At 43.2% G+C, this 24,750-nt stretch overlaps 1 long non-coding RNA gene across 1 annotated transcript; it reads right to left on the reverse strand.

Moving 5' to 3' along the window:
- Nucleotides 1-2,565: 2,565 nt before the first annotated feature.
- LOC132529967 (uncharacterized) lies at nt 2,566-9,590 on the reverse strand. The gene is made up of 3 exons (XR_009543621.1): nt 9,518-9,590; nt 5,599-5,683; nt 2,566-2,697 (listed from the first exon to the last, which is right to left on the reverse strand). It is a non-coding gene; the product is annotated as an uncharacterized LOC132529967 (long non-coding RNA).
- Nucleotides 9,591-24,750: the final 15,160 nt, after the last annotated feature.

Consider the following 24,750-nt stretch of genomic DNA (forward strand, 5'->3'; position numbering starts at 1 on the left):
GATTTCGTGTTTACCTGGCTGTCTCCCCACTAAACTGTGAGCACCTTGAGGTTAGAAAAAGGATTTTTCCCCTTTGTGTCTCCCATGCCTAGAAGCCTGCTGGCACCTTATTGGCACTAGTTGCTCTTTGCAAGCAGCCAGACAGTGTCAGACCTGCTAACAAAGTCAGACAGTGCCTTCAGAGAGGAAAGTAACAATTCAAAGCAGAGGCCAGTGAAAAGGAACCTGGAGGAGTAGCTGGGGAAAAGCTACCTCCAGGCTGGCCAGGGCAAGTGATCTCCAAACTTCCAGCTGATTACTGAGGGCTGGGAATGGGAGTAGCTGCAAAAGAAAGGCTTAGCAAAATGACTTTATAAACTGCTCCGTTCCAGGACTTTCGGAAACAAAATACCCCAGGAACTGCCCTTTGAATCTTTGAATCTGGCAACTTTGGGCAGGTTCCTTGGGAAGAGCAGGGGTAATATTTATTCTACTCTTTTAAGAGATGGTGAAATAACGGTGCCACTAGAAGGCCATTGCCTCGATACTGCCACAGTAGCCATTAGAAGTCTGTAAAACTTGACCTCAGTGGATGTTCAGAGGGATACACACCATCAGCCCGAGAGCTGTGAGGCCTCTTTCTGGCACTGTCTGTGGCTCCATCACGCAGGGCCAGAGATAGTCAAGGCAGGAGGCAAAAGAAGGAATGATGAGAAGAAGAAAAGCATCCCCGGGTTTTCAGTGTACCTTCAACCTCCCACTCTCCCCCTTACAAGACCCTCTGCCATCAGTCACAGAAGAGCACCACAGCATCAGTTACTCTCAAAGGATGGGAGAGAGCCCCCCAAACACACTGTCGGGGTACAGACTGAAAATTCCTGAGTTACTCTGCTGGTACCACTACCACAACTCCTCTAACCTCCCAGGGCTGACCCAGACGTGTCTGCTGTCCCATTTTCCGCACATCCACTCCAGCTCTTTCTAAAGCCTTGGTGCAGGGTGCCAGGTCTAACAGGGTGGGAACCAAGGAGGAGCAGAGGCTCTCTGGAAGCAGGCATCTACTGATCAGCTCCTGCCATCCAGCGAGAACAATGTGAATTCCCCACCCTCTCCATTCTCTTCATCCAGAACAGGGCCACTTTTATTATTTTATTTTTTGGTCCTCCACATGGAAGTTCATTTCTAAAAAGAGGGAGGCTTCCGCTGCTTATAGGAAAAAAAAAAAAAAAAAAAGAAAGAAAAGAAAGAAGACCACGGCTCTAACCTCACTCATGAATCAGGCAGTCAAGTGCAGTGGTTCAGAGCAGGAATTCACAGCCAAACAGCTAGTGCTGGATCCCAGGCTGGTTATTTACTCGCTGCATGACCTTGAGCAAGTTTCTTAATTTTTATTCCCTGTTCCTTAGTTTCTTTACCTGCAACATGTGATTAACAATCCTACCAAAAAAAAAAACAAAAGAAAACAATCCTGCCTACCTCAAAGGGCCATTGTGAGGATTCAATGAGTTAACATATGTACATTGTTGAGGACAGGACTGGGACATAGTTAGGACTGTGCGTTTCCTTTTCCTTTTGCTACAATGTGGCCTCCACGAGGATGAGGAATTCTGCAGTTTTGTTCATTTCTGTTTCCCAAGTGCCTAAACCAGTCCCCAGCACATAGAAAGTACTGGATGAGAAAGTACTGGATGAATAATCACTGAATGGATCGAATGAATACATCTGGCTGCCATCACTCCTCGCAGCTGTGAATGCCACAAAGTAATATCACTTTTAACTGTCCCCTGGCCTCTCTCCTAACAACTGGTCCCTGGTCCTCTGGTGTCCTGCAGCCTGTAAAGGTGGTGCACGGCCTGGGAGAAGTGGCACTGCAATGAGAAGGATGAGGCACGTTCTGGGACCAGCTCTGTCCCTCCTATACCCGTGGCCTCCGCTTCTCTGAACCCTAAAATGCGAGGGTTGGAACCAGAAGCTCTGCGTATATGTCTCAGCCAGGAGACTGACCGTGAAGACAACTGACCACAGACTAGAAGTGAAACTGGGTGGCTTAGTTGGTAAAAGCAGGTAGGCTCACAGAGTCCTGCTCCCAGGACGTAAGTGTTCAACCATAAAAGTATTCCAAAGCACCATCAAATATTATTCCAAAAATCTGTGATTCTTCTCTCAAATTACAGTATGCTGCGTCTCCATTACAACCCGTTGTGTGTTTTATTACGATTTTCACTCAAAGTTGATGAAGAAAAGGGGTGTTGACCTGAAAACTGAAGTGCTCCTCTGAAGACCTTGAAAACCCATGGACCCTGGGTGGCCACAGAAGGGATGCTCATCACTGCCTCCCCTCACCTGGGAAAGAAGCAAGTCTGTGGAACAGCACACTCAAGATTCATTACTGTCAGTTCAGTGAAATTACATGTATTAGCACTCAGATTAGATTGTTTACATAGTAACAATTACTACAAGAGGGAAGGCAGCACTTAAACGTGCCTGTGTGGTTGACACACGTGACTGATGAAGAGCCCACACCACGCACGGGGCACAGGCTGAGCCTCTCACCTGGCATCCACAAAGACGCTGAGGCAGGGTGCAAACCATTGCTGGTGGTGTGGCAAGCTTTAGTGAACACGGGGCTAATGGAAGTCCCCGTCAGACAATCTCAGGTTACTAGGCCCAGCAAAGAATCCAATCTCCATTCTTCTCTTGTCACGAGCTAAACTTGACCTGTGGGATTAAGGTAACGACTTACTCCAAGAAACCCTCAGATCATTTTGGAAACTCACACGGTTCTGCTCTGAGAGACATGGGATGTTGGTCTTTCCTCTAAGGTATGGAACCTATCCCTAGCAGGACTTCAACATATCGTGGACCCACTTAGCTCTTTAGAACAAAAAGCTACCTTCCTACCTGACACAATATTGGCTTACCAGCTCCAAGGAAGTATTAGTGGTCCAAGTGGTTTATTCTCTGAACTCAATGAGACTTTTTTAGCCTTTAAGCCTGGTCTAAACAGTTCTGACCTAGATTTCTTCCACATTTAGAGATTATCAGTCCTCTTTTTTTTTTAAACAGATTCCAGTTATGTGCCCTGGAAGCCATTCTATTTGCTACCTGATGGCTTTCCAGCCTCTCTCTGAACCTCTTTCCATCTGCTCTGACTTGTGTCTAACACCTTTTGAACATTCATTCTTTCATTCAGTAAACTATCATTGCGCACCTATTGGGGGGTGTCCATTATGCATGCATTATGCCCTGCGTTGAAAAATACAGCCCCTGGGGCTTCCCTGGTGGCGCAGTGGTTGAGAGTCCGCCTGCCGATGCAGGGGACATGGGTTCGTGCCCCGGTCCGGGAGGATCCCATGTGCCGCGGAGCGGCTTGGCCCGTGAGCCATGGCCGCTGAGCCTGCGCGTCTGGAGCCTGTGCTCCGCAACGGGAGAGGCCACAACAGTGAGAGGCCCGTGTACCAGAAAAAAAAAAAAAAAATACAGCCCCTGTTTCTCTCTGGTGGCCACTATCTCTGCTGCTGCTTCTTCCCTCACCTCAATCCACCTTGACATTAGTAATCCAACCTTTACTTTATCTCCTCATTATTTTTATTATGTTAATAATATGTATTCACCACAAAACAAATAAGAAATACAGATAAGAAGAAAGAAAAAAAGATAATTGAAACTTGAAATCATTTGATCATTACTTTTCCTTTCCAGGTAAGCAGATATCATAATATCAGATACAACATAAAAGGGGCAAATGTATTTTTGTTTCTTCATTTAACTTTTTATTTGAAAATAATTATAAACTACAGAAAGTTGCAAAAATAGTACCTTTCACCCGGTTTCCCCCAGTCATCATCTTATATAGCTATAGTGTAATGAAACAGACATAAACAATTTACCAGACAAAGAGTTCAGAACATTGGTAACTACAGTGTGATATCAAAACCAGGAAGTTGCACTCGTGTGTGTGTGTGTGTGTGTGTAATTCTATGAAATTTTATCACCTGTGTAGATTCATATAATCACTACCACAAGATACAAACTGTTTCATCACCATCAAGGAACTCCCTCATGCTACTTCTATTTAGTTGCACTCACCCCTGTCTCTAACCCTTGGCTACCGTTAATATGTTCTACATATCTATAATTCTGTCCTTTTGAGAATATTATGGAAATAGAATCATGCTGTATGTGACCTATTGAGATTAGCTTTTTAAACTCAACATAATGCTCTTGAGATCCATCCAAGTTCTTACATGGATCAATATTTCATTCCTTTCTCTTGTGAGTACTATTCCGTGGTAAGGATGTACCACAGCTTGTTTAACTATTGAAGGACATTAGGGTTGTTTCTGATTTTTATCTTTTACAAATAAAGCTTCTATAAACATCCATGCACATGTCTTTGTTTGACCATAAGTTTTTATTTCTCTGGGATAAATGCCCAAGTACAATTGCTTTTATGGTAAATGCTTTTTTTTTTTTTTGGCGGTACATGGGCCTCTCTCACTGTTGTGGCCTCTCCCGTTGCAGAGCACAGGCTCCAGACGCGCAGGCTCAGCGGCCATGGCTATTTTCCAGAATGGCTGTGTCAGAAATCCAGTTTCTCCACATCCTCACCAGCACTTGGTATTGTCACTATTTTTATTTTAGCAGTTCTAAGTACAAGGCATTTTTAATAGCAACAGTATCTCAGAAAGCATGGAGATAAACACAATGAAACTTAACTTCCTAACTACTTTATAAAAAATAAAGTAAAAATAAAAAATAAACTAATAATTTTCACTTCTAATATGCAAGTTTTGATGATGTTTATAACAGATTCTACCTCATTAAGTATTACTTTAGCTTTTTTTAACCTAAAAAATAATAATAAAGGTCAGCCCGGCATGGAAAATTAATTCATAAGGTCTCACATTATAATAACACTAATTGAGGATATTTTGACAAGTGTGCAGGGTTTATGGGTAAATCCTAGAATATTGGAGAGCAGAGCTTACATTCTTCATCAGCAGGATGTCTCTATGTCTCATTTTGTTTGGGACAGTCCTGGTTTATGCCTGTTGTCCAGTATCTCACGTGGTTTAGAATTTTTTCTCGATTTTTCATTTTTAAACAAAGTATAATTAGCAATTGTTGCATTAAGATAAGCTGGAGTAGATTTAAGAGAACTCCATCAGAGCCAGAGAGATGCTGGGATCAATGAGAAACATGAGACACAGAGACACGCTACTGTAACATATGTGAGAGAGTCTAGAGATTAAGTTCTTACATGGTAGTTTAGCCATTTATTGTAAATCTACAACTGTTTATTTTGTTGATAACATGTTTATACTGAAATAAGTCCTTTTAACCACAATGAATTCAATAAAAATGAAGGAGTATATTTAGTGGAAAATTACTAAACATCCAAGAAAGTTGATGATGAACATGTTTCTTGGACAAAACGTTTGTTGACGTTTATCATTCTCTGTATGGGGGGTCACAGTGATATCACTGACCGCATGAGAGCCAGAAGACTAAATCTACTAAGGAAGCATCAATATCGATGCTTAATAGTTATTTTAAGAAGAATGCGCTGGGAAAAATGTTAACCACTAAAGCTTCGGAAGGTGCATTTATACTCACTGTGTGAAGCATGTGTTTAGATCATGTTTAAATCAAATGACTGTTCTCCTAAACACATTCCAATATATTTTCAATTCCAAGTTTTCTTGTGTACATAGAAAAAGTAAAACAAGAGATGTTATGTGTTATCTCCAGTAATATTAGAATCACAATTAAATGCCACCAGTTTTATGTTAGTGTCATCATTTACTTCAAATAGAAAAATCTTTTAATTGCAATATTGGTTCATTGTTTTTCATCCAGTTCATGGAATCAAAGTAGAGGTTTTAGACGTTGATTCTTCCACATCTGATATTATTGTGAATGCTACTGAAAATTCCATTTAAAAGTTTGACACTTAAAATAAAAACTTTTTGTGATAATAATTCAAGTTTTGGTAGAACAGACCGTCATGGTAAAGACAGTGTTCTCCAGTTATGGAAGAGAAGTGTATAACAATTAGTGTAGTGCTCATATAATTTATACAGTAGTTATATCCACAGAAGATTCAATTAGGAAAATGGATAAATATAATTACCTACACATAGCATTACTGAATTACAAACCTGATATTAAAGACTCTAAATTATACCAACATGGCATTACATGCTTTCTCTCCTTCCTGTCTGATATAAGATTTAGAAATGCTTGAGTCTTGAAGAACTATATTCTATATCAACTTAAGTGCCCGTCAATGGCATTGAACATTTTTATAAACAAGTTTTCTAAATTTGGCTCCATTTCATTCAAAATTAGCTGGAAATACTTAAAGTATTTATTGAATGGAATGCCAAACAGTTCAGCTTCTGAAGTTTAATGAAATCACAATTACTAAAAACAAAGCTTAAAAATAAGAAGATATTGAAATGTATCCCTATACAAGCAAGATAGAAAGTGAACAACCCAGAAAGGAGAGTTCAAATAATCCCCAAATATGATTTGAAATTCTGTGATTGTACCTGGGAATATCTCATCTTGTAGGAAGTATCTTTTGATAAAATTCCTGTTTTTAACTGGATAAATTTATATTTTGTTTCAGAAAGAAATCTGAGAAGGTCTACAGTTTGGGGGCATTTAAATTTGGTAAAAGAGTCAAAAGATTTATAAATGGTGAAAACTTTATTTAATGAGCTTTTGCTTATAAAATTATTTGTTGAAATAGTTATCATAAATAGAGACAAAAAGACAGTCTTTGTGAAATTATTTGGCTGAAATATTCCATTTGAAAATTCAAATTAAAGATTTAAAATATATTTTACTTAGCAGAATTTGCTTGCTCTGAGCTTAACAAGTATCTCAGCATCTATAGAGAGTATTTTCTCAGACAAGAGCCAATTTAAGGTGTTAACAATTTGAAAATTTATAAACCTTAAAATATAATCTTTAAGATGATTGTGAGCATTTATATGTGAACATTTAACTTAATAACAACATATTGAAAAAAAATCAGGAAAATACAATCGGCTTGATTATCAGACAGAACACTGTGCAACTGATTAAATCACATTAATATATATCGAGACTAATTATTCAGATGATATCATTTCAAAGTTCAGATAATAGATATAAATAACTTAAAATTTTTTCTTCATGTACACTGTTCTATTATTTTTTTTCTTGAAAAATAATTTCTTTTTTGAAAATAGTCTTTGAACAGACCATAGGTCTACCATTCTAATAAAACTAATTTGTTGGTTAGTAAATGTACATTTTTTAAAACTATATAATTAATTCTTTAGTACCCTTTCATTCTTAAAACTGTCCAGATTTGGATGATGAATTATATAATCACTCTATTCATAAGGAGGCATTTTCATACTGAAATTTGGTCCAAAAAGTGGACTGCAGCACGTTCACATGTACCCAGCTTAAATACATAAATGGTTTGATGGCTCGGGTGGTTTTGAACTAGGTTATCCTAAGACTGAATGATGGACTGACCACAGTACATGGACCACACCAACAATGCACAAAATATCTCCAAGGATGTTTGCCAAGTATTGGAGGATTCTTCCTCCCTTGTGGAGAAAGAGGGAAATTCAGTAACAAGAGTGGCTCTGAGAGTCCCAAGAGGATAGCTATGTTTTTCACTGTACATAGAGCATAAAGGTAATAATGATGGTCTCCAATTCCATAAAGAGTTGAAGAAAGGGATCTTAAACAGTCCTTAAATCCCATATTGCCTAGGAAAGGAAGAGGGACATGGTCTAACCTTCCTCCATGACAGCCCTCTGGCTAACCTTGCTTCACACGATAATCTGACACCAATAGTCCAAACTGTTGGGTTCTAGTGGAACCACTGAAAGATTTATACCAGGCTGCACCTCCATAGAGATAGTCTTGGCATCTTCGGGGACTAATTTGTGATTTCTCAAAAACCCTTCCAGATTTAGAGAGCAGCAAGCTTAGTGGAAAGAATACAAAAGTTGAAGCTAGATATCATTTCACCAGCTATGTTCTCTTGAGCATCAGAACCCCTTACCTGTAAAATGAGGATGATAATAATAATACCTTGCAGAAAAGAGAATAATTTGAGCAGTGAGAATAAGAATAATTTGCTATTTAAAATACAACTATTCCTACTTCCATCCCTAGGGAAGGAGACAGTTTCTCTTAGGAGTAGGTCAAGTTTTTGCCCAGTAGAATGCTTTGATGAGCACCCACACTCAAACCCTGGGCATGGGCCATGGTTTAGAAAGATATTAGGAAAAAAAAGAGGAAGTTATAGATCAACTAAATTTCAGTAGATATGGACAGAAATTTGAGGGAAACATTTAATCTGAAGTTCTCTGCTGTGAGTTGCTGTGATCCCTAGACCCAGTGCTCTTCTACTATTACCCTAAGCACTTTAATAAATATGTAGTTCATCTGATTGCCTTGTAAGGAGTAGTATTTGGGGAAATTCTAGGACAGGGCTACCTTTGTGGGCACGTGACCTGTGCGGTCGCACCCCCAAGCTTAGAAAGGCCACATTCTTTGTTTAATGTTCTCCTGTCACCATCTTGAAAATTTTTTTTTCTTTTTTTTTTTTTTAGACGTTGGTAGGAGTTTATTAATTAATTTATTTTTTTTGCTGTGTTGGGTCTTCGTTTCTGTGCGAGGGCATGCTCTAGTTGTGGCAAGTGGGGGCCACTCTTCATCGCGGTGCGCGGGCCTCTCACTATCGTGGCCTCTCGTTGTGTAGCACAGGCTCCAGATGCACAGGCTCAGTAGTTGTGGCTCACGGGCCTAGTTGCTCCGCGGCATGTGGGATCTTCCCAGACCAGGGCTCGAACCTGTGTACCCTGCATTAGCAGGCAGATTCTCAACCACTGCGCCACCAGGGAAGCCCCATCTTGAAATTTTTAATTATTTTTGACAGAGGGTCTCCTTATTTTCTTCTTGCACTGGGCTCTACAAATTATGTAACCAGTCCTGTTCCAGGAGCACAACCTGTGTTCTTTTATGGGGTCCATGGGTCTGCGGGACAGACAAGGGAAAAGCTCCAAAGGCCAGATATCAATGAGAGTGAGAATGCAGTACGAACATGAAATCAGAGCTAGCAGTGACCACAAGAATCTATCCCAATCTTGGGGAGAAAATTGGATTTCCACAGAAAGTTAGGACATTCAAACCAATTTTATGTAAATTTCAAAGGTAGGGCAAGCCCAACATTATCTGTATTACATTAGCAATGATTGATAGATGATAGATATATAGATAGATAGATAAGCAATATTATATGTAACACGGCTGAAACATGGTTATTCTCAATAAATGATTAGTATTGTTGTTATTTTAGGGTCATACCTGAGTAGCAATGAGAAAGTGTGAGAGGTGTGACTATACATGCATACATGTGCACACATGTGTTGTGGGTGTTCCTCTAATTCTCTCTTCCAAATAGTACATCTCCAAATGTACAAATTTTGGAATCTTAAATTCTACAAAATCTACTTACACACGTCACTTGTGCTGTGAATGATACTTTTTAGTCTGCTTGTAGCTTTACCAGGATTTCCAGGGCTAGACCTACAATGAAAAGAAGGTGTTAATGGGAAAGCAGAAGGGTACAGGTAATGAAAATTATACTACTTGAAAGTGTTTATGGAGAAACATTTTTAACACTAATAGAGCCATGGCCCAACCTTACTACGAATGTCATGACTGGAGCCATTTTCCCTTTGAGGACGCCAGGGAACAGGAAGAACTCACTTTATTCCAAACACAGGAGAGGCTGAATACTTCCCTTGGACCTGTGGCCCTTACTGATCTTATCCTGAAACACCTTTGCTTTTCCACTTGAGGTAGAAGAAAATTTCTATAATAGATTCAGCTTTCTTTGTTCCTTGATATCCTCTGGAAAAGAACAATTAAACATCCAAAATGACCACACACACCTTTCACCTCCACTGGATCTATAGTCAAAGTTGCCCAATAAAGGAAAACCCTTAAACTCTCGCAACAAGGATCTTTGACTTTGGGATATGAGTCAATGATGTAAATAGGTGACATAAGACACTTTCTTGAGGATTAATCTACACTAAAGTGTACTGAATGCATGAGAGAGTGGCTACTGGATGCTCACCAGCCTCATTTCTGTTCTTTCTTTTTTTTTTTTTTGTGGTACGTGGGCCTCTCAATGTTGTGGTCTCTCCTGTTGCGGAGCACAGGCTCCAGACGCGCAGGCTCAGCGGCCATGGCTCACGGACCCAGCCGCTCCGCGGCACGTGGGATCTTCCCGGACTGGGGCACGAACCCGCGTCCCCTGCATCGGCAGGCGGACTCTCAACCACTGCGCCACCAGGGAAGCCCTCATTTCTGTTCTTATTCAGAAAGAGAATGTGGTAGGAAGATTTTAAGATGACCCCCCCAACAGTGACACCCTTGAGTGTCAGTGGCACCTGTAACTTGTTTCTAACCAGTGGAATATGGCAAAGGCAATGGGACATCACTCCCATGATTGTTATGTTATATGGCAAAAATGAAGAGATTTTTCAGATGTGATTAAGGTCTATAATCAGTTGACTTCAAATTAAAAGGAAATTATCCTGGGTGGGCCTGACCAAACCAGGTGAGCCCTTTAAAAGAGAGTCTAGAGTTCAGAGATGCTGGCTTTGAAGAAGCAAGCTGTCAAGAATTCTACAGCTGCAAGAAGATGAACTGCCAACAACTATGTGAAGGTGGAAGAGGACCCCAAGCCTCAGATGAGACCTTAACCCCAGATGGCACCTTAGTTTCAGCTTTGTGTGACTCTGAGCGCAGAAGCCAGCTAAGCAGTACCCGTAAAATCCTAAATGTATGCTGTTTTAAGGCACTGAGTTTCTGGTAATTTGCTACACAACAATAGAAAACTTAATAGAGAGGGGTAGAAAATTAGGGGTGAGGGCCAAATAGGGAACCCAGCCTACCAAGGAAGTCATGAGCTAGATGATAATTAAAGCTAACTGAAGATGCTCAGCTGCTAAGAGCCCAGCATGGGACTGCCTACTTGACAGGGAAACATAAGTGAGAAAGGCAGTAATAAATTGCTTTTTAGATCTGAAATAAAAGCCACCACTCACTTGATTACCATCTGAAGCACATCCATAATCATAGCTGGTTTAAACAAAACAAAAAAACCCAAAAAACAACAACAACAAAAAACCCAGAAACATACTCTCAAGGTTACTGATTATATCCTCCAAAGTGCTTGTGTGAATTAGTCAGCGACTCTGGCTCTTTGCTATATCTTTGAAAGATAATAGTATTTAGACCCTACTGTGCTCTCATCCAGCTCTCCAATCAGCTAGAAAACCTGAAGGTATTTTTTCAAAGAGTAATAAAAGAAAGCAGTGTGTGAGTTCTAGAATCACTAAAAAGTATTATCTGATGACTGATTTTCTATCATTCTGATACTCAATTTAGAAATGGAATGAAAGAGAACGGGAAGAGAATTGGGCTCCACTGATGTGTGAAAGCCTTGAAAAACCTTTAGTCATGTTTAGCACTGGAGCTTCTAGGTTAAAGGAAGCATATGCATATATATGAAAGAATTTACTTAAAGAGTGTTGCTTTCCTTATGCCTTCATTCTTAAATGAATCCATTTTGTCATCAATTGAATCTCATTTTAAATGCTCCAGGGAGCTCAGTATTTGAAGGGTTTCTACAGTAAGTCAGAGTAAAGCTTTTAGTGGTGTATACAATTAGGCAACCTAAGAATTCTGTTCTACTGATACATACTTTTGTATACCAAGACTTTTCATAGTGAAGAACTGATTTTACAAAACTAGATTCAATTAGTTTTCGTGAGGTGCAGTGCCCACTGAAACTTCAAATTAAAGAATGTTGCTCTCCATTTGGTCCTAAAAGGATGAGGTCACCAGCCACTGCAGTCCAGTCGCTGACTTTAAACACACCTTGAAAGGAGATCAGGAATGAGGCACGCTGTGCTTTGGGAAAAACTGACAGAATAGGCCTTCAGATAGGTATTTTCAGGAGAAAATTTTATGAATCCAATTTCTTGTACCTTCTTATGCCTAGAAAAGCACTAAAACCCTTAACGGAAACATCTGCTCCTTGTGACTAGCAGCAGCCTTCTACCGAGACGTGTGCTTGACTGCACTTTCCCCTTCACCAAAATCATACGTAATACTGACCTTACCCCCTACCTCTGTGGAGCAGTTCCTCAGAGCTATCTGAGGGGTTGTCTCCTGGGCTGTAGTCCTCAGTGACCCCAAATAAAACTGAATTCACAGCTCTCACATTTGGCGGTTTTGTTTTTTATTTTTCAGTTAACAAAACCTTGGCTGATGTGGTGTGGTCCCAGATGGGCCTTGTTAAAAGATAGTAGAGGGCTTCCCTGGTGGCGCAGTGGTTGAGAGTCCGCCTGCCGATGGAGGGGACGCGGGTTCGTGCCCTGGTCAGGGAGGATCCCACATGCCGTGGAGCGGCTGGGCCCGTGAGCCATGGCCGCTGAGCCTGCGCGTCCGGAGCCTGTGCTCCGCAGCGGGAGAGGCCACAACAGTGAGAGGCCCGCATACCGCTAAAAAAAAAAAAAAAAAAAAAAAAAAAGTGATGTCCATCAGGAAGGCTATAGACCTCAAAGGCTTCTAGATGAGACATGGCCAGACCTCCAAGCCAGGTGTTAAGGGAAGAAAGCTCAAGGTCTTAGGAGACAATGTCTTATATTTTGCAGTCTGACTCCGTGGATTCAAGTCCTGAAACCTCAGCATACTAGCTGTGTCACCAGTGGAAGCACTTAGCCACTCTGTGCCATCCCTTACCTATACAACGGAAATAATAAAATCCCAATTGCACAGGGCTACTGTGAGTATTAAGTACAACACAATAAAGTACCCAGTGCTTAGTCAGCTTTTAGTCGTTGTTGACTCTTTCTATTTGGCACGAGAGAGTTGTAGAGGCTCCAATTATTTAAAAGACCAACTAAACCTGGGAGGAAGAAAAACAAAAGATAGTGCCAAAGGAATTAACACGCCACAGGAAAAAATGCTAGTTTCTCCAGCAAGAGAATGCCTTGGGCATTTACAGTTCAATGACTAGGTACTATTTCTAATCATTATCTCATTTAGAATTATAATGAAGAACGTTGGGAATAATTAACCCCATGCTATAGTCCCAGGAGCCTGTCATTGCAGGTAGGAAGGATTAGGTACCAGCTCTGTCAGTCCTGGCATGTGAGCACATTTACTTCCCCCAGTGATACCAAGTTATCCTGCCCGTCTTTTCGGGGGCTCAGTAAATCCTCCCCACCTCCCCCCGCATAGTGGCAAGGAGCATTCGTCTCATGCTTGATAACACTTTTATAGTCATAGAATAGCAGCAGCTCCTGAAGCCTCCAGCCCTTTTAAAAGCTTAGGAATGACACCAGCCACAAGTGAGCATCTCTTTAGAGCCAGATGTGGTAAATCCTCTTTAGGCTGAGCTGCCAGCCTGGAAGCCCACTCCCTCCTTTGTTAGAAATTCTAGTCACAAAAACCTACAATAAAGTGCTGCAGGCGCATCAATAAAGCATATAATGAAATCAAATGAGTCTTGTTCCTTACATTTACATGCAAAGCATATCAAAGGAGCATCCAGTTTGTCCCTGAGACCAACACAATGGATTCTTTTGTGTGGGAGCAGAGGAGATATATGAAGCTGAATTAGGAAGCAATTCCAATTAAAAGGGCTGTGTTTAAGGCTCCAAAGACAATGCAGCCTTTGCTAGACACTTAGCTATTAGACGTGTCTGGCTGCCCAGGTGGTTTTGTGGCAATTGAATGAGAGCTGGGTGGAGAGGAACGCGGCAATACCACCACAGGGTCCCAGGCTCCAGGTCACACTGCCTCCCTTCCAACTCACTCCTGGGTGACCTCAGGGCCCAACAGGGTTGCTATGAGGATAAACTGGTATAAACCATCTCGGGCAGTGGCAGGCGAATGCTAAGCCCATGTTTGCTATTATTTTTATGATTTCCCACTAGGTCCCACACAAGAGCTGGCAGGGGGGTTTCCCTGGTGGCACAGTGGTTAAGAATCCTCCTGCCAATGCAGGGGACACGGGTTTGAGCCCTGGTCCGGGAAGATCCCACATGCTGCGAAGCAACTAAGCCCATGCACCACAACTACTGAGCCTGTGCTCTAGAGCCTGTGAGCCGCAACTACTGAGCCCACGCGCCTAGAGCCCGTGCTCCGCAACAAGAGAAGCCACCGCGATGAGAAGCCCGCGCACCGCAGCGAAGAGTGGCCCCTGCTCACTGCACCTAGAGAAACCCCGTGCAGCAACGAAGACCCAGCACAGCCAAAAAAAAAAAAAAGAGCTGGCAGGGGCCGCAATCACCCAGATGACAATGAATGGGACCTTGGAAGGGCCTGCCCTTGAAGGCCACCTGCTATGTGGTGAAGGGAAAGTTGTCCGCTGGTACAAAGGCCTCTTAAACTCAGCACAATTTTCTTTCCTAGAGAAAGAGAGTCCCTTTTACTAATATTTGATAGCTCAGACATGTGCCATTTGAATTAGCTCAACTGTTTCCTACACACTTTTCATATATTGTAGCTTTAGAATCAGAGACTTGAGAGATGGCAACTTGGAGATAGATTATTGCCTGTGGCAGGTTGTCTGCAATTTTTCTCCAGAATCTTCATTCGTCTTAAATGGAAGTCACCTTCTTGAAAGCGAGTACACAGGCTGCCTTGTGCAGCTCAGATCTGAGGCTGACACATTACAACCTATTCGTGTATGCGGAGGATCACACACGTAAGGGAATCAGGGGATTTAGCCTTTGGCTGTTTCCCCCTTGCTTGTTCACCAAAGTGCCTCTGGAGTTTGCTTTAGCACAGAGGTCCCAGACATTCTTGGTTTTGTAACTTTAAGTGCCATTCTTCATCGACCTTATAAAAAGGGTAACGATTTTCAATTGGGAACGTGGGTTGGGGGAAGTTTGAAGCATAAACAGAAAACTGGTGAAACTATGGAATATAAGAGAAATTAAAAACTGAAAGAAACCATGTGAGGTTCTGACAGACATGAGGTGCCTGAAGAGCCTCGTGTGCCCTGGAAACAAGAGACTAGCACAGTCCCCACTACGATGAGTCACTCTGCAAAGCGTAGATGCAGTTGTCGCATACAAAGCACAGAATATGTGTCTGGATGCTCATTTCGAATACGGGCTTTCTTATTTTGAAGATATAAATGGGCCTAAATCACAGTGCCTCTCACATGAGAAAGCCCCGAGGAATAACACACGAAGCTGTCACTCTTGTAATGACATTTTTAAACCAGACATGAGGAAGGGAGAGGCGTTGGAAAGAGGAGGCTACAAAAGGAGCTTTCTTTCCATTTGTAATATTGAATTTCCGTAAGAAAAAGGACCTAAAGCAATTAAGGCAACATGTAAATATTTGTTAGATCTATGTAGTGAGGCAGGTATTTGTTATGTCACTCTCTATACTTGGTTGTGTGTTTGAGGGTGGTGGGATGAACTGGGAGACTGGGATTGACGTGTCTGCGCTGCCATGCGTAAAACAGAGAGCTAGTGGGAACCTGCTGTTAGCACAGGGAGCTCAGCTCAGTGCCCTGTGGTGACCTAGATGGATGGGATGGAGGGGGAGAGGTATAAGAGGGAGGGGATATATGTATATGTATAGCTGATTCACTGTGTTGTACAACAGAAACTAACACAACATTGTAAAGCAACTATACCCCAATTAAAACAAAAGTATTGGGCTTCCCTGGTGGCGCAGTGGTTGGGAATCCACCTGTCAATGCAGGGGACATGGGTTCAATCCCTGGTCCGGGAAGATCCCACATGCTGCGGAGCAACTAAGCCCGTGAGCTACAACTACTGAGCCTGAGTGCCACAACTACTGAGCCTCAGTGCCACAACTACTGAGCCTCAGTGCCACAACTACTGAAGCCCGTGTACCTAGAGCCCATGTTCCACAACAAGAGAAGCCACCGCAGTAAGAAGCCTGTGCGCCGCAACTAAGAGCAGCCCCCACTCGTCGCAAATAGAGAAACCCGCGTGCAGCAACAAAGACCCAATGCATACAAAAAATAAATAAATAAATTTTAAAAAAAGGGCTTCCCTGGTGGTGCAGTGGTTGAGAGTCCGCCTGCCGATGCAGGGGACACAGGTTCGTGCCCCGGTCCGGGAAGATCCCACATGCCGTGGAGCGGCTGGGTCCATGAGTCATGGCCGCTGAGCCTGCACATCTGGAGCCTGTGCTCCGCAAAGGGAGAGGCCACAACAGTGAGAGGCCTGCATAGCGCAAAAAAAAAAAAAAAAAAAAAGTATTTTGAAATATTTTAAAATAATTGTGTAGATTTCGAAGGAAAAGCAGCAGAGCTTTTGGCAACTAAAAAGAGGAGTCTTGACTCACAACAGCACAAGGAAAAGCAAATAAAGTAAGTGAGGAGTAGCTCAAAGCTTCCTTCGAGTGGGTTTCAGAATGACGCTGAAAGGTACAGCTTGTGCGAAGAAAAATCCATTCCCTTTGTTGCAGCCAAATCTGTTTTAAGTCAAAGGAGAAAAAAAGGGCTGGGCAGGTGGCCTGGGCAAAGGGGTGCTGCCCCTGAACTCACCAGCAGGGGCTCAACTCAAAGCGCTCTTCTTTTTTCTCTGACTTCAGTGAGGTATGAAATATAAATTTAAATAATCTAACAAATAGGCAACAACAACAAGACAATAGTTTGGGTACTAGTCAGTTTAGACAGAATGGTGATGAAATGCGAAGTAGCTTTGAAAACCCTCCTATTGCAAACATAGGCTGGCATAACCAAGAAGAGGTATCACCAGAATACAAATTCAGAATTGATCTGTTTCGTTTCCTCATGAAGAAAAAAAAATACCATCAAAACACAGAGGAAAAACCCAGATAGGGTGAGTTAATTCAGTATTCAACCTAACCATGAAAGTGTCTCCCAAAGTGGGCTTACTTGCAAACGTCGAGACTAACCACTCCCCATGGTCAAGTGGAAGGCCAGATTGCAAACGTGTTCCCTGCACAGAGGAAGGCTGTTGTGAGGAAAATGAAATCTGAAAAGCCATAACGTGTTGATTGCGAGGAATACAAGTCATAGAAAATCTTCAGTTCATTTACCCGTGATAAAAATTTCAGGGTAAGTGGCAAGATAAACATCGTGAATCCTCTTTGTTCATGAAAGAGTCCTTTGACCAGGATTTCTTTGACATAGTAAAAGAGACTGTCTCAAATCATACTTTCCTTCTCCCCAAAACTGACCATATAATAAGAAATAGTTAAGTGAAACTCCCTCCAATGTGGACCTGCACACATGTCAATTCCTAGTATCTTTTCCTTAGTCATGGCCCTAACACACATTGTAAACTGATGAAACAAGTTGCTATTTCAACCCACAATTATATTTTAACCTAATTTTCAACATATTGTGACTCTTAGAAGAGGAGACAAATTGCTGGGAGCCAAACCTCACATATGTGTTTTCAGATTGTATAGACTAAACATGACTCATCCTTCCAAAATTACCAAAGGGAACCATAGAGGCCCACTGCTGTTTTCTTTTTTTCCCCCCTAATGATAAGTAATTTAAAAGATTATATTAAAACAATCATGGAGGTTGTGTTTGTTAGGACATTTGGGGTTACAAGTAACAGAAATCAAGGATACAGGGAGACCCCAAGGTCAAGAATACATGAGGCCTCAGGAGTGGCTGACACTCATAACTGGATCACTCTGAGAAATGACTTCATCTTCTTGGAAGAAGAGCTTTCTTTGCTACTCAGTCCCCATGATGAACAGGAAATGGGCACCAATAGCTTGCAAGCTTGCAAGTTTCAAAGTACCAGCCACTCCAATTGCTGGCTTGTGCTCTCACTCCGTCCTCGTCACACACCCACTATCATCTTGGGTTCCCTCACTTAACTCCAAATGTGTAGTTTAGGGATGCTTACTGGTTCAGCTTGAACCATGTATCTGTGGCCAGCACGGCAAAGTCTCACAGCTGCTGAGGATGAAGCCAGTAGTCCAGAGAAGAGGATGTGGCAAACGACCTATGAATTTCACTACACATATGTTACAGAGCAGAATGTTCTCATGCAAAAATATTTATTGAACACCTCCTCTGTGCTTGATACTTTCCTAGATTCTGGGGAGACGACAGTGAACAAAAAAGACAAAGCTCCTCATGCTTACATTCCACTGACGGGGAAAACGATAAGGAAATACTCAGTAAATACCTAATGTATCAGCTGGTTATAAGTGCAGTGACCAGTGGTAATGGTGTCTGGTAACATATTTAATGACCAGCTTTCCAGAAGGCATTCGATGATTTCCATGGTGTAAATACCTTCACCACAGTCACTTTCAAGCTCCCAGTGTGATATCCCTGACCATGAAGCTGGGAGGAGATGAGCTGTAATGCACTCTTGCAGAGTAGTCCCACCACCTACAGACACAAGGGACATAAACAACCTCAAAGCACAGATGAGAGTAACACATAGTAAAAGAACTAGGAAGTTATGAGTTTTGAGGATATATTACTCTTGTTTTTAATATAATTCATTTCATTGTAAGTCGAATTATTTAATTTTTAATAATGGCTTTGTTTAATAACTGGCTCACAGAATTCCTGAAAATTTAACCACCTGCTCTCACGAGCCAGTATGAGCCAGATCCAGGACACCACTGGCAGTGAAGAAAATAAAGCCAGTTGAGGGTTGGTGTTCCACTTACCTATTGCTGTGGAACAAACCACCTCAAAATTTAGTGGTTTGGGGGACTTCCCTGGTGGTCCAGTGGTAAAGAATCTGCCTTATAATGCAGGAGACGTGGGTTCGATCCCCAGTCAGGGAACTAAGATCTCACATGCCGCGGGGCAACTAGGCCAGCGGCGCCTCAACTACTGAGCTCACACGCCTCAATGAGAGAGCCCACGTGCCGCAAACTACAGAGCCCATGTGCCCTGGAGCCCGCGCACCACAACTACAGAGCCCACACACCCTGGACCCCGTGTGCTACAACTAGAGAGAGAAAACCCACAAGCCACAACGCAGAGAAACATCCCGCATGCCTCAACAAAGATCCCGCGTGCCGCAACTAAGACCCGACTCAGCCAAAAATAAGTAAAATAAATAATAAATAAATCTTTTTTTAAAGAAAGACTTAGTGGTTTGGAATAAGAACTGTTCTATAATATCGCATAATTTTGTGGGCCCGACATTCCCACAGGGCTCAGATGGGGAGTCCTTCTAGTCAGTGACAGCAGCTGGCAGATGGACTAGTCTTGAGGGTCCAAGATGGCCTCGCTCATGTGTCTGGGGCCTCCAGGCGGATGCCCAGAAGCCTGGGCTCAGCTGGAACTGTTGATTGAAGTGCCTATACATCGCCACTTCAGCAGGGAGGTCTCAGGTAATCAAATCCAGGACTCCCAGAGAAACTGTTCTAAGAGGCAGGAAGTGGAAACTGCCAGTCTCCTAAGGCCTGGGCCTGGAAACTGTCCCAGCACCACATCTGCCATACTCTGTTGCTCAAAGCAACCGCCGAACCCGCCTACATGTAAGTGGACAGAGACCCTGTCTCTCCACAGGAGGAGGATCAAAGAACTTGTGGCCATCTCTAATCCACTACAGAGAGAGAATGGTAGGGGCGAAGGAGCTGTGTTGTTTTTTGTGTTTTTTTTTTTGCCGTACGCGGGCCTCTCACTGTTGGGGCCTCTCCCGTTGCGGAGCACAGGCTCCGGACGCGCAGGCTCAGCGGCCATGGCTCACGGGCCCAGCCGCTCCGCGGCATGTGGGATCTTCCCGGACCAGGGCACAAACCCGTGTCCCCTGCATCAGCAGGCGGACTCTCAACCACTGCGCCACCAGGGAAGCCCTAGCTGTGTTATTTTAAATATGGTGGTTGGGGAAGACTTTTCAACTCAGGTGAATTTTTTTCCCCCTGAAAACTGCGGCTTATGAATAAATAAAATGTGCGTACAGTTTTTGAATCCAGCTTTGGGCAGCCAATTCTGACTGCCACACCCTCAAACCCCACGCTGCCATAAGGATATCTCAGTGGGAATGTTTGACCGTCACCAATTAGAGCAACTTCTTACTCCCCAGGTGAAAGACACCACAGTTCAAAGAACCCAGGCACCAAGCAAGGCGATGCCAGTCCGCAGCAGAACACGACTCACGCCCAGCTCTTCTACCCAGAGCTCCTATTTAAAAGTTCAGTGCTTTTTCTACAACTCCATGTTTTTTCTTATTTTTACAAAACTCTTTCTAAAATCAGTGTTAGCACATGATTTAGCATTTGACACTTTCCTATTATAAAGTACACATATTTTGCATCAATAAGAATGTAAATTCCTTAAGGAGAGACTTACTTTTACACTTCTCCAGGGCCGCTGTGTACAACTGTGCAGTGTGTAAGCTGCCGAAGATATCTGACCAGGTTCAGGAGGGGGATGAAAGGAGCCTGCACTTCGCCTGCGAGGCTGTGTGCTGTGGGGCAGGACTGCACTGTCCCAGAGGAATGGGCATCTTTCTCCAGTACCTACAGAGGAGGGGCAAGCGGTAGCCCTGTACGTCTCTTACAAAGTGCACATTGTGTAATATGGTGCTGGGCACACCTAGAAGGATCCTGGGGTGGGGCAGGGGGATGGAAGTAGAGAGAATGGCATGTGCTGATTAACAGCATTCAGATTCCTCCAAAAGTGTCTCTTATGGACATGCTTGATTATCTTTGCTGTGTAACAAACCACCCCAAACCTGGTGGACTAAAACAGCCATTTTATTGTGCTCACAGATGCTGTGGGTCAAGGAATTAGGACAGGGCAGAGCAGGGATGAATTGTCTCCGTTTCGTGATGCCTGGGGCCTCAGCTACAAAACCCATGTGGGAGCTGGACTCATCTGGAGGCTTCATTACTCACATGTCTGGTACCAAGGCTGAAATGACTCAAAGGCCAGCCTCCACTGGCACTGTCAACAGGAGCACACGTGTGTGGCCTTTCCATGTGACTTGGGTTTCCCACAGCATGGCGACCAGCTCTGAGATAGAGCACCTCAGGAGGGATGTCCAGAAAGCAAGTCTTGTGAGAAAACCTGGAGGAAGCTGCATGGCTTTCCTGGCCTAACCTCAGAAGTCACCACCTCCATGCCACATTATTGGATGCAAGCATGTCACTGCGGCCGGTTCCATTCAAGGGCAGGGACAGAAGCCTCTGCCTCTTGACAGTAGCACTGCAGACGAGCACGTGGGATGAGGGATGTCGTCACAACCATCTTTGGAAAATGCAACCTGCCACAGGGCACATCTCGTCAACAACCCAGTACCACAAAAGAAAGAGAGCAGTAATTGAGGGATGAAGCCTCCTAGACGCCCCCCAAGATGCTCATGGTGAAGGGCCCTCTGGGGCAGGGTGCAGAGGTACTGCTTTCTGAGGCCAGCACCTGAGTCTTCAAAAGCCCCTCTCTTTTAAATCCGCCGTCAGGAAGCAAGCTCAGCACAGGCAATGTGGGCAGCTGCACAAATGCCCCAGCTGCTTTTCGCCCTTGAGCTTGGTAGTTATGCCACCAGGAAATTCCACAGACGAGGCTGACAGGTTGAGGGTTTGTCTCTTTTTCAATCTGTGGGCCACCAACTAACTGTCAAAGTTACCAGGGCTCAGGCCAGAGCCAGATGTTCTTAACAGATGTGCAAAGTAGGCAGTTCCCTTATTACATCTTTTTAAGTTGTCCGATGCTGTAAGATGCCTTTTTAGTCTAATGCAGGGTTGGACATCCCTGGCAAAGCAATTGTAGCCATTTCCTCTATTTTAGTCCACATGAAGTAACCCAGCCATGATCTCAAACCTTTTTTCTTTTTAACTAATTGGGTGGCCTTCTGCAGCTGGGCTATGGAAACCAAGAGAAGTTTCAAATTGAAGACATATATATATATAAAGTTGTGAAATGCATTCCTCCATCCCACCCCTTGCCACTACCCCTCTCCATTAATAAAGACATACTTATCTGGCTTATGTAAGAATGCAAGGAGAAGTCACCAGACATAATTGCAAGTACATCATAGTGATCTCTTTCTACCTCTATCCCATCGACTCTACCTGGACTTCATACCTGGAAGATTTGGGGGAAAGCATAGTAAAGCTACCATTTAGCTACAGAGTATCACCAAATAATAAATACAAGTCCACCCTCCCCACTCCTTTCCTCTGACCTGGCTTTTCTCCAGTTGTGTTGTCTGCAAACTGAGCTGTCACCAGATCAGGCCTCATCGGATCAGAAATGGAAGGGAGCTGCACACCCACAGAAGAAATGCCCCCCGTGAACACAGGATTTCTTTCCTCTATCAAGAGTTATTTAAGTGCATATAAGCAAACTGCTTTTATTATTCAACTTAAACGCAAAATGCCACTGTTTAAAGTCTGCATTTAGCTACATTGTGCACCAACATCTGTTACAATGAGCAAATGCGCTAATCCATCCCATTTCCCATGCCCCCATCACCACCACCCCGCACCCACCAACACGACAATGTACATTTAGGGTTACAAAGTGCTAAGACCGAAACCAGGTATGTGTAGGAGAAGAAATACTTATGAGAAGACATGAGAGTGACAATCAGATATTTGTAAGGAATGAGAATGAGGTCTTTGTAGAGCTTTGTTGAGCCCTGGCCTGTGCTGAGCCCCATGCTGGGAGAGTTCTAGGTGAGAGAGCTGACAGAACCCACTCGTGACTCTCAGTGGGCCCCAACTAGGCCTGTAGCGCTGAAAGTGAGCTTAGGCCTTAGGACTCAGTAAGAAATAAAACATGGAAGTAACTACGTTTTGTGACTAACACAGAGACTCCAATCCCTGGTGACAAGGTGACCCCAGAGTGTCAAAGCATTCCTCCCACCCCCGAGCCTGAAAAGATGCAAAAGGCAACAAGCCAAGGCTCTGGGCTCTTCTGACCTGGCAAGTTCCTCCAGGGCTGGCGATCCACTGAACTTCACATCCACTTCAATCCATTAGAAACAAAGGCACAGAGCAGCCTGCTTGATATCTGCTTGTATCTGTGACCATGTGTAATGGCTGACTTTGTGTATCAGTCTCGCTGGGTCATGGCACTCAGTCAAACATCAGTCTAGAGGTTGCTGTCAAGGCATTTTTTAGATGTGATTAACATTTAAGCCAGTAGACTTTGAGTAAGGCAGACAAGCCTCCATAATGTGGGTGGGTCTCATTCAATTAGATGAAGCCTTAGGAGAAGAGACTGAGGTCCCCCAAGAAAAAAGGATTCTGCCAGCAGACTGCCTTTGGACTCAAGCTGCAACATCAGCTCCTCCCTGGATCTCCAGCTGGGCCTCCGTGCAGATTTCAGACTTGTCCTCTTCCACAGTCAAATGGGCCAATTCCTTAAAATGAATCCTATTGGTTCTTTTCTCTGGAGAACACTGACTCTACACTATGTCTATACACTCTGCACTGCTTACTGCTTGATTCACTCGTGTAGTGGGGACTGCAAGTTGCCTGTCTTATATCCATTCTCCTCTTCTTTCTTGGTGTCAGAAACCTACTTTTATTTAGGATGGTAATGTTCTAGCTAAAAGACTACATTTCCCAGTTTGCCTTATAGCCAAGGATGGCCCCGTGACTTAGCTCTGTCCAATGACAGGTAAGCGAGCATTGTTGACTACGATTTACAGAAAATCTTCTTAAAAGGAAGAAAGGTTGTTGGCATGCACCCTCTCTCCCTTTTTGGGTTTTCTGTCTGGAACTCTGATGGTGGTTTGAACTCAGTGGCCATCTTGAACCATGAAACCGTGCACTAAAAATAGCAGAGCAGAAAAGTACCAGCTCTGGACTGCCTACTCCCTTTTACTTGAAGGAAAACTAAAATTCTACCTTTTAAAATGGATGGAAGTTACAGGATGCAGATTTCAGTTCAAAATAAGGAAGACTCTTCTAAAAGGGGGTTGCTCAATAACAGAGTAACTTGCATTATGAGGCAGTGAATACCCTGTCATGGGAAGTATGTAATTAAAGACTGGATATCCACCTATCAAGGATGCTGGTTTATGGTTTATTTATAGTCTGTTAGTCTATGTATGTGTTTTGACAGAATTAAGAACTCCACTTTAGGAATTTTAAAAAGAAAGGAAAGGGTAAATATTCATACTTGTACTATCTAGTTCTTAATTTAGGTAGTGGGATTGAGGGTCTCCATTTTATCACTGTGCTTCTTCCCTTATGTGTATGTTTCCCATGTTTTAAAATATATATTAGATATAACATGATGATTTTTTTAATGTTACTTCTTTTTTAAAATATTTATTATTTCTTTATTTTGGCTGTGCCGGGCCTTAGTTGCGACATGCGGACTCTTATTTGCGGCATGCATGTGGGATCTAGTTCCCTGACCAGGAATCGAACCCGGGCCCCCTGCATTGGAAGCGCAGAGTCTTACCCACCGGACCACCAAAGAAGTCCCTACATGATGATTTTTATTAGAGAGAAGTTAAGGAGGCAACTTTGGGTGTTGTACCCAAAGGGAGCCACAGCCAGTGCCCATTCACTATTCTCCCTTCTCTGGGGCGAGCTTGGAGACTTTGTGGTCTGGGCACTCCTCCTTCTGGGAGGGCGTGATGAAAGCATATCATTTAGGGCTCCCGGACCATGACTAACTGAGCTGGCCACCTGCCTCTCACCGGTTCCTGGGCGGTTTGGAGCAGTAGAGCTGGGTCTCAGGGCACTACCTGAAGA

Source organism: Lagenorhynchus albirostris, chromosome 1 (assembly GCF_949774975.1).
Source record: "Lagenorhynchus albirostris chromosome 1, mLagAlb1.1, whole genome shotgun sequence".
Lineage (NCBI taxonomy): Eukaryota > Metazoa > Chordata > Mammalia > Artiodactyla > Delphinidae > Lagenorhynchus > Lagenorhynchus albirostris.